This window comes from Copadichromis virginalis, linkage group LG9, assembly GCF_057382275.1.
Source record: "Copadichromis virginalis isolate Kocher_CV1m ecotype Utaka linkage group LG9, C_Virginalis_male_GT1.1, whole genome shotgun sequence".
NCBI classification, from domain to species: Eukaryota; Metazoa; Chordata; class Actinopteri; order Cichliformes; family Cichlidae; genus Copadichromis; species Copadichromis virginalis.
In genome coordinates this window covers 6,319,657-6,330,580 of record NC_140626.1, presented here as the reverse complement: position 1 = coordinate 6,330,580, position 10,924 = coordinate 6,319,657, and positions in this window count along the sequence as shown.

The window sequence follows — 10,924 nt, the reverse complement described above, 5'->3', positions numbered from 1 at the left end:
ATGATTTAAAACATTTAAGGTGTGACAAACATACAAAAAATAAGAAATCAGGATGGGGGCAAATATTTTTTCACACCACTGTATGTTATCTGCTGCAGTGCAATGTTAGATTAAATAAATATGTGCAATGGCATTTAAAAATTAATAGTGAAACTGGACTGATTGTAAAATGATTAAACAATCTAATGATGTTTTCCATGATTTGCACCATTTGTGCCTGTTGCTTTGAGTGTCTGTAGGCCAGCTTGTGAATCCTACAGAACTGCCTTGCCACTCTGCCCTGCCTCCTGTAAATTCTGCTTCCACATAGTTTTAGCCATTTCTCACACCTCTCAATTCTTTTTCACTTCTGGACTGCCTTCCCCAATGATTCTGTTGCTCAATTCCTCCTTCTGAACAGTCTTGCCCACTGAGCTTTTCAACTTCCCCTTGATTACAGAACTGTGCAGCCAAGAGATCTACAGATATTTGCAGCAGCAACTCAGAAGCTTCAGCCTCTTCACACGTTTCTACTATTCACACCCAAATGTACAGGGAGTGCAGAATTATTAGGCAAGTTGTATTTTTGAGGAATAATTTTATTATTGAACAACAACCATGTTCTCAATGAACCCAAAAAACTCATTAATATCAAAGCTGAATGTTTTTGGAAGTAGTTTTTAAGTTTGTTTTTAGTTTGAGCTATTTTAGGGGGATATCTGTGTGTGCAGGTGACTATTACTGTGCATAATTATTAGGCAACTTAACAAAAAACAAATATATACCCATTTCAATTATTTATTTTTACCAGTGAAACCAATATAACATCTCCACATTCACAAATATACATTTCTGACATTCAAAAACAAAACAAAAACAAATCAGCGACCAATATAGCCACCTTTCTTTGCAAGGACACTCAAAAGCCTGCCATCCATGGATTCTGTCAGTGTTTTGATCTGTTCACCATCAACATTGCGTGCAGCAGCAACCACAGCCACTGACACTGTTCAGAGAGGTGTACTGTTTTCCCTCCTTGTAAATCTCACATTTGATGATGGACCACAGGTTCTCAATGGGGTCCAGATCAGGTGAACAAGGAGGCCATGTCATTAGTTTTTCTTCTTTTATACCCTTTCTTGCCAGCCACGCTGTGGAGTACTTGGACGCGTGTGATGGAGCATTGTCCTGCATGAAAATCATGTTTTTCTTGAATGATGCAGACTTCTTCCTGTACCACTGCTTGAAGAAGGTGTCTTCCAGAAACTGGCAGTAGGACTGGGAGTTGAGCTTGACTCCATCCTCAACCCGAAAAGGCCCCACAAGCTCATCTTTGATGATACCAGCCCAAACCAGTACTCCACCTCCACCTTGCTGGCGTCTGAGTCGCCCTGGAGCTAGGCCTGAGCCCAAGGGCAAGCGTCTGGTGGCTAGGCCTTTGTCCATGGGGCCCGGTCGGGAACAGCCCGAAAAGGTGACATGGGCCCATCCTCCTGCAGGAGGAGTTCCTGGCAGACCAATCCTCAGCTACCAAGATTGGCAATCTGGAATGGATAAAAATAATACTATTATGAACAGTGGTTAACACAAGCACTGTCCTTGGTACAGAAGAGTGGTCACTCAGTATGTGTGCCAGCACAGTGGCACAATAATTAAGATACTGGTTTCAAATCCCTGGCTTATTTCCACAGCCCACAAAACTGTCCAGGTAATGTGGTTCAAAGATATGACCACATCAAGACCAAATCTTTGACTAAGCTCTGTTTCAAGTCCAGGATTTCATTCTCCACCTTGAGACAGATTTGGGTATTAAAATTAATTATTGCTTTAATAACTTCAAAATAACCTTAATTTGTTCCAGTGATTGTTTTTTACTGGCCACCATTTTATGAGGAATGTAAAAGTGGTGGCCTCACAGTATTGTGTTCAGCTTCTCTGCAGTCAAGCCAGATAAGTGGCTTCTCACTGCAGAAGGCCATTGGTCTAAGCACAAAAACCAAATTCAAAGCTTTAGTTCATAATTTCAGTTGCTTTAAATATTTTCCCTATAGTGATGTTAAGGCAAACAATAAATCTTCTTGCAAGTCATCTTGATGCACTACACATAGACAAGAAAGCCTAATTTCCACATCTGTGAACACATAAACATAAATTGTATATCATAAGGATGGACCTAGTAAAAACATTTTCAGCTGCCTTATCAGTTTGCACCTTGCCCAGCTTTAGCAGCTGCAGCTTCCAGGCATATGTCCTTTATTTCTCTCCAATATCTAATGGCATTTCCACCCCTTGGTAATAGTATTAGCTACTAGATATGAAGCCTTCAAGGCAGAAAGTTTAACCGAGTTAAGGGCTTGCATTTGTGGACACCATTCCTTAAGCAAAAAGAAGAGTTATTTCTGGCCAACATATAAACAAGAATCTTGGGATACTGGAGTAAGGGCATAACTTACTGTCCTTTTGTGTGATGGAGATGTGTTGAGAAAGTACCACAGAAAACAATGTGAAGTTTCAAATAGGATAGGCTCAATTTTCAGCTGTTAGCCTCTGTTATAATAGATAGGTGGCAGACTACTACCTACTGGGATTCTGCAATTTCTATTTCTATTCCTGGATAAAGACAAAGGAGAAGTTGGGCGTCAACTGCCAACTTTTTTCTTTTTTGTTAATATGATATTACTTTGATATTGATAAGTTATTACTTTGGTAATTGAGTTCTAATAACTTGTACATTATATAAATATATTTAAATTACCACATTATTAGATCTTATTTCTTAGTTCGAGTTGACAAGGTCTCTCCAAATGTCTTTAGAATACATCTGTTGACAGAAACATACAGAGATGGATTTGCTGGTATGTTTCTGACCATTGTCTTCCTGCATAACTGAAGTGCACTTGAGCTTCAGAGCCAGAACATTCAGGATTTTTTTGTAGAGAGCATATTAATTAACTTAAGGATTAATGAAGTATTCTGATAGTGATTGAAATTGTGATTCATCATTAAAATGTTCACTTGCGAATATGGGAAAAACCTTTGTGTTATTTTGGTCACCAGTGGTTTTTGCCTTAGAACTTTTCCATGGATGCCCTTTTTGCCCAGTGTCTTTCTTACTGTTGAATGTTGAACATTGACCTAAACAGAAAAAAGTGAGGCCAGTAGTTGTGTAAATGTTGTTCTGGGTTCTTTTGTGACATCCTGAACGAGTTGTTAATGCACTCTGAATAAGATTTGGTACCACTCCTGAAAAGGTTCTCCACAGTTTCAGGTTTCCTCTATTTGTAGATAATAGGTCTCGGCCTGGTTTGCTGAAGTCCCAAAGTTTTAGAGATGGCATCGTAACTTGCTACACTGGTGCTAAATGCCTCCCACAAGGCTGTCAGACCCACAGCCTGTACAGCTGGTGCCAACCTTGGTTTAAATGATGGAAGATCTGGCAGCTATGCATCAGAAGCAGGCAGTGGCGGACTTGAGGCAGCAGGACCTATTGCAGCCTCAGGCTAGCAGCACACTGAAGGCAATATTTAACTGGCTCCTCTTCCCATGGATGCAAGGCTCAAGGTACGTGAGGCCCGTGGAAACAGACGAGAAATTTTTCACTGGAGTTTGCCCTCAAGCAAATGTTGACATTGAGATGATGGCCAAATGGTATTTTGCAATGAGTGGGACAGAATTTTTCAATTGAGTTGTGACACTTCCAATGGGGAAGAAAACACCCAGCTGTTGGTTCCAAAGAGCTGTCAGGAATAATTTTCCAGGCAACTCATTATACCATTGTCTCATTACCTGATGGCTGTGACTGTTACAGGTCATCACTTGAGTTGACAAACTGTTTTCAGACAGTGCTCCTGGGCCCTTGCAGTGATTTCTTTGACAGAGTCATGCCTGTTTTTAAGGGCCTGAAGATGACAGCCATCCAACACCGATTTTCTGCCTTGTCCCTTGAACACAGATTTCAGCAGATTCTCAAAATCTTTTGACGATACAATCTTATGCTGAACATTCATTTTAAATTGTTCCACAATCTGTAGACAGCTTTTTGCAAATTAACGAATCTCTACTCAAATTTATTTCTAAGAAACACAGTCTCCCTAAGATGCTCTTTTTATACCAGTTATGCCGACCAGTTTTCAGTTAGCCTGATTAGTTGCCAAATGTTCCTCCAGCTGTTTCTTTTAAGTATCACTTACTTTTTCAGGCTTGTTGCCTTTATCCCAACTTTTGGAGAAATGTTGCTGGTATCAAATTCAAAATGAGCTAATATTTTATAAAATGGACATGTCCAAGTTTGTGAATATGATTGTTGAATTGAATTAAGTTGAAGTGTCTTAAGTGTTGCGGCTCAACCAACCAATGGCCGCGGCAGGCTAAACATGAGGACACAGATGACGCGCAACAATAAACGCATAAAATACACTTCTGTATCATTTGCTCCTTTTATTCCACATGCAACTGTCCACTATACAAATCGAGGACATGGGATTAACAAATGCACAGACTGCACAAACAAATAACTGCAACTCAATAATAACTGCACTAACTACTAAATCAAATTACAACTTGGTCTATGGTATCAATTAGTGCACAAATATACAAAACCATCAAGTTACAGTTAAAATACATCAAATCATTCAAGCTGCGCTCAAGCTGCGATCAACAGAAAGTTTTGCCTCCTGCTCACCCTACCTTTCTGCTCATCAACATCAGGTGAAGTGAACAGGTGAGTGCAACCACATTTATTATCTACCACACCCATGAGACACGCCCAACACCCATGCACCAATATAGTGAGTCCATTTAAACCAACCCACTTAGTCAGACGGAAACCACTCATATGGCTCCTACATTAAGAATAAATGACCTAATGATCATTAGTTGAGAGTTCCAAGTCTTCTTTAATATGGCAAATTGCTGACATGTAAACATTGGTATAATGAAAATTTAATTGAAGTCCCAAGTTTCAGCTTTAATTTAAGGGGGGGTAATAAAAAAATTGAATTAACTTTTCAGGAATCTTTACTGTAACCACTTGGTTACACTGGTCAGTGTATTTTTCCTTTTTAAAAATCCACCAGGTTGTTGATTTGACCATTATAATTTTCCGTTTTTCTTTGATAGGTTTTTTTGCTTTATAATGACATTCGTTTTGGATCTTATATTGAAAGTTCCAGTGAGCAAAGGGACAGTTCTAAGTCTTTTATCTGTTTAATGTGGAATGGCATAGCAAGGTGAAACACCTCACCTGGCCATGATATGTCTTCTTAGTCAATTGTCCAATTATTTTTCACTCCCTATAAACTGGGGACCATATAATTCAGAAAATGTCTGTAATTTCAAAACAATTGCAATCCTTTTGTTAAAGCTCATTAAGTCTGCAATTCAATCACGTCTTGATCAGTGTTCCCTCTTGTGAAGTAGTCAGATTCGAACGTCAAGGAAGGTGGTAGGGAAGCAGACTACGCAAACATTTCAGGTTTCAAGAGGTGAGCAATTTATTTACAGTGAACTTAATTTAATGTGTAACTTAACAAAACTTCCCCCAAATTAACTCAGTTAACAAAACTCAACAGACCATGGCTCTGGTAACACAGCTCACCTCTCCTCTCTCTTGAATCTGGTAGAGACTGGCTTTAAATAGGGCCATCAATTTCCCTTCACTTAGCCCAGCCAGTACCACTCTCTCAAACTGAGGGATCTAAAGTTCTACAAAGATGATTAAAAAGACACAAAATCTCTTCACAGTTTTAATATGCACATTTACACAACTAAATAGCAGTATTAATGAAAAGAAAAACATTCAACAAATCCCTTTAAACCTTAACACAAACAAAAGGAAGCGTTTCTATTGACAAAGAAACCCCTCCACTTGGTTTGACCTGCTGATGTCATGTGTGACATCATCAGGACTTTAAAATGAGGAAATGTTTCCCCACACCTGACCCTCATGAAAAATGAAAAGACAGAACAAAGTAAGTATGAACAAATGACTTAATCTGTAACATAATAAAATATAAAGAAACATCTACCTGAGTATTTGCCTTAATTTGCAGAATGTTTGATTTGCCGGCAACAAAACGCTTACACAAACAAACCCGGGATAGTGAGTGCAGCAATGTTACTTGACAAATAGCAAATCATAGCAAATAAATAGAAACAGAATAATGTGCATAATGTGCAAAAAAAAGGTCAACACATATGGGACAAATGGAGAGTATTGCAACTGCTCATCCCCTTTGTCACACCTCTAATTTTTCATGTGTCTGAGCGAACACACAAACTCCCTGAGCGTCCCTTGGACCACTGTGAGCGACATCAGACGTGTGCACTGTGGTCACGCCAGCATCGAATCATCCAAGTTACATGGTTTATTAAAATAATCAAATTACAGCATTTATGTTAGACTACTTTTAATTAACTGCTTTAGCCCACTTACAATGACAATTTTAAAAAATCTTGTTCATGACCTGTGTAGTATGTTAACACTACTGGAAGTAAAAAATAACTTGAACTCCAATTTTGAAAACACAAATTTCTTTTCTTTTTTTTTTTTTTTTGTATAAAGCTCTGACTTGTATTATGAGTCTGTGGTCTGGGAGAGAGTCCTGTAACTCTCTCTTTGCAAAATACAGTATATAATGACCAATGTTGGGCAATTAATTATATAGTTACTTCTTCAAAAAAGAAACCGAGTTATGCAAACGACAAAGTTTTTTGCAGCTGTTTACCTAAAAATGCATCCAAGGCATTTTTAAAAAATAAACATTTCAAACTATTTACAGAACAATCAGGTGTTCTGCATCAAATCTGATGTCACACAAATTATTTGTGGCACAACTACACAAGATTTGCGCTAAACGTCGCAAATCTCTCACATCTCAAAACACCACCGTCACTCCTAAAACCTCCCCCTTCCTAAACAACTAAATGCCATTTTGCCATATCATTTTTTGATTGGTGACATGTTACATTTTTCGACCAATAGGAAAGGGTGGGGTTTTTTTTGGTTTTGTTTTTGCTCACAGGTGGAGAGTGCTGTCGAGCACTTTCCTTATAAAACACCGTTTTTACTGTTTAAATATAAACAACGTCAGTATTCTGGAAGAAAACCAAACATTGCAGATATTTTTATCATAACTCTGGTTTCACGTGGCCGATCAACACAATTTAAAAACTGGTATAAAGTCCACACTTTTTCCGTCAATTGTTCCGTCTGTCCTGCTCCTGCTATTAATGGTTGTACACGTTGTCATTAACGTGGCTTCACTCCACATCAGTCACGCCGCTTTGCTAGCTAAAACACTGGTGTCGGCACATAAGGACGAATAAGGACGTATATACGAATGTGAATCGCATCACTGGCTGGACCATGGGATAAGGTGGCATTGTTCTAATCCCATACAGGAGCAGCCAGTCACTTACTGACTAACACTGCAAAACAGAATTGTTGAAGTATTCATTTTAATTTTAATTTAGGTTCGATTTTTTTTTTTTTTGTGCGCTGCGATGATGTACAGAGGAAGCAATGCAAAAAGTGTGTCACTGTCCAAATATTTATGAACCTAACTGTGTTAGAACATGCTTTGTACCTTTGGTTGTTAAGCTAAAGAAAAACAGCAGCTATATAATCGTGGTTCATCCTGTGGTAAGCTGGGTGCTTGCTTCTCAACCCTGTGTCACCATCCTCATTAAAGTAGCACTCTGCAGCCTCCCTTATACAATCAAGTCTGCCCTAACGTGCACGCCACCTATAAATCACCTTGTGAAAATCAATGGGCTTTAGTAAGCCTGGGACTATTGTATCCTTGGAAAAGTGTGAGATGAATTGAGATGAAGTAAGGGCAAAACTGGTACAACATCCACCAAATGAGATGCAGGAGAAATGACTGTAAATAGAGTGGGCTTAAGGATATATGTTTGTAACACATCCTTAGTAACAAATCTTCAGTTTTACAAATTATATATATATATATATATATATATATATATATATATATATATATATGACTAGTGATCGATGTAGCGGTTCCGAATGACAGCAATATCAGGAAGAAGGAACACGAGAAGCTGGAGAAATACCAAGGGCTCAGAGAAGAGCTCGAGAGGATGTGGAGGGTGAAGGTAACGGTGGTCCCCGTAGTAATCGGAGCACTAGGTGCGGTGACTCCCAAGCTAGGCGAGTGGCTCCAGCAGATCCCGGGAACAACATCGGAGATCTCTGTCCAGAAGAGCGCAGTCCTGGGAACAGCTAAGATACTGTGCAGGACCCTCAAGCTCCCAGGCCTCTGGTAGAGGACCCGAGCTTGAAGGATAAACCGCCCGCAGGGGCGTGCTGGGTGTTATATATATGTAAATCACATTGCTCATTCCTACTCATGCAGCTGGATGTCATACATGTACAGTGTTGTGGTCATTAATCAACAAAAGAAATACATTACTTTCAAAGTAATACTAAATTACTTCGGTCCCCAAACTTCCTGTAGAAAGTAGATCATTAGAGCGGTCCCCAAACTTTTTTGCGCCACGGACCGGTTTATGCCCGACAATATTTTCACGGACCGGCCTTTAAGGTGTCGCGGATAAATAGAACAAAATAAAACTAGTACCGGTACCGAAAAAAAGAAGATTTATTCATAACACACGTGGAAAGGCCCAGGAAAACGTTTTTATCGTTAACTCTGCAGAGTTAACGATAAAAACGATAACAAAATAACGCTAAAAACCGATAAAAACCCTGAAAACCACACATTTCACACCTGAACCTCAACTCTCGCAGCCCGGTACCAAACGACTCACGGACCGGTAACGGTCCGAGGCCCGGGGGTTGGGGACCGCTGCATTAGACCATTCAATACATTACTTTTTCTTTACTTCATAAACTGACCTGAAATGCATTGTCAAATAATTACCAGTTAACAAATTTAAATCATAGGCTACAGTTACACGCACCAGCACAAATCCCTATTCTAGTGAGGACACACATGCAAACTTTCTCTTGTACTGACAAAGTACTTTATGACAATACTTCCCTTCTTAGGTTGAGTCCTTGGGCCCACCTGAGTCATCAGATTTTTGGACAGTCCCCGCGGTTTTTATATAGCACATTTCATTGTACTTCAAAGACAAGATAAAAACAGAAACAACCTGTGTAGGTTTAGAATGAAAACAAAAAAAGGTAAAACACAAATGATCATGAATGCACACTTATTAATTGTAAGGCTGTGAGAACAAAACGGTAATTTTATTATCCCACCCAGGAAGAGCATTTAAAGTTAAAGAGTAGTGAACCAAGGACAGATTCAGGAGGAACCCCTAAATTCTAGCTTCTGTAATTTAAAGCTACCCACTGAAACATAAAAACTTTTACACTGACCTATAAAATTCCACTGGCTTCCATGCTAGGGCCAATTCTATTTACATACATACACACATACATATATACATATATATACATGCTTCCTTAGGCGGTATTATTATAAGCCGTAGTATGCATTTTCATTATTGTGCAGATGATACCCATGAAAATCAGGTGACACGTCAATAATGAATGCCTTAATGCTTGGATTACCTCTAATTTCCATGCTTCTAAAGTTAGATAAAAAATTTTTGGGTTATTGTAGTTAGAAACATGTTGTCTATTTAGATACTTAGTGTGGATGGCATTACCTTCCCCTCCAGTAACAGTGTGAAGAATCTTGGAGTCCCCATTCTTAATACATAGGGGTTTGCACCTATACCAATTTCCAATTCAAAGCTGTCTAACATGCTTGCAGTTACTGCAACCTCTAAACCCAGACTAGCTCATCAGATTGCTGGACAGAAGAGTGTAACTCTGGAGAACACATCTCCACTGCTTTAACGTTCAGACACAGTGTGCTCTACAGCACTGCATCTGATGCTTTGAATTGCACTCGGTGAAGTAAGGCTTGGATGCAACTACTTCGCCTTGGAAGCTGTTGTTGAGCTTATCTTAAGGCAACATTGCTTCCACTTTGTTTTATTACTAACAGGTGACTGTAGAATCTATAATAGTGAGGAAACTTCACGACTGGACTTCTTGCACAAGTGGCATCCTATCAAAGTACCAAGTTCAAACTCCCTGAGCTCCTCAGAGTGAGCCATTTTTTGACAAATGTTTGTAGAAGCTGTCTTCATGCCTAGGTGACTTCCATGACCAGCTGCAAGATGTCTAAATTTACAAACTTCTGTCTCAGAGTCATGCTAAAAACCTACTTCATGCAGTTATTACCTCTTGGCATGACTAGTGTAATTCATTATTATTGTTATCAGGTTGTTCTAAAAACTCCATGAAAAGCCTTCAGTTGATCCAAAATTCTGCAACAAGAGTAAAGAAATGGCACATTTGTCTCATACTGGCTTCTTTTTATTGGATTTCTGTTCATTCCAGAATCAAATTTAAAATCTCCTCACATACAAAGTCTTCAGTAATTAGGCACCACTTTACCTTAAAGGCCTCAAGTTACCATATCACCTCAATAGAGCATTTCACTCTCAGACTGCAGGATTACTTGAGGTTCCTACAGTATTTAAAAGTAGAATGAGAAGCAGAACCTTCAGCTTTCAAGGCCCTTTTCTGTGGAACCAGGTCGCTGTTTGGATTTGGGAGACAGACACTATTTCTACCTTTAGATTAGGCTGAAAATTTCCTTAAGTTAGGGCTGGATATGATGATGCTGAACCCTTAGGCTGCAATAAGCCTAGGCTGCTGGGGGATTCCCACCCAGCATTTCTTCTTTACTTACCTTTACTTTAGAGGCAGGGTACACCTTGGACAGGTTGCCAGTCTGTCGCAGGGCTAACATATAGAAACAGATAACCATTTGCACTCACATTCACACCTATGGGCAATTTAGAGTTTCCAATTAACCTTTCCCCACTAAACCGCATGTCTTTGGAGTGTGGGAGGAAGCCGGAGTAGCCGGCGAGA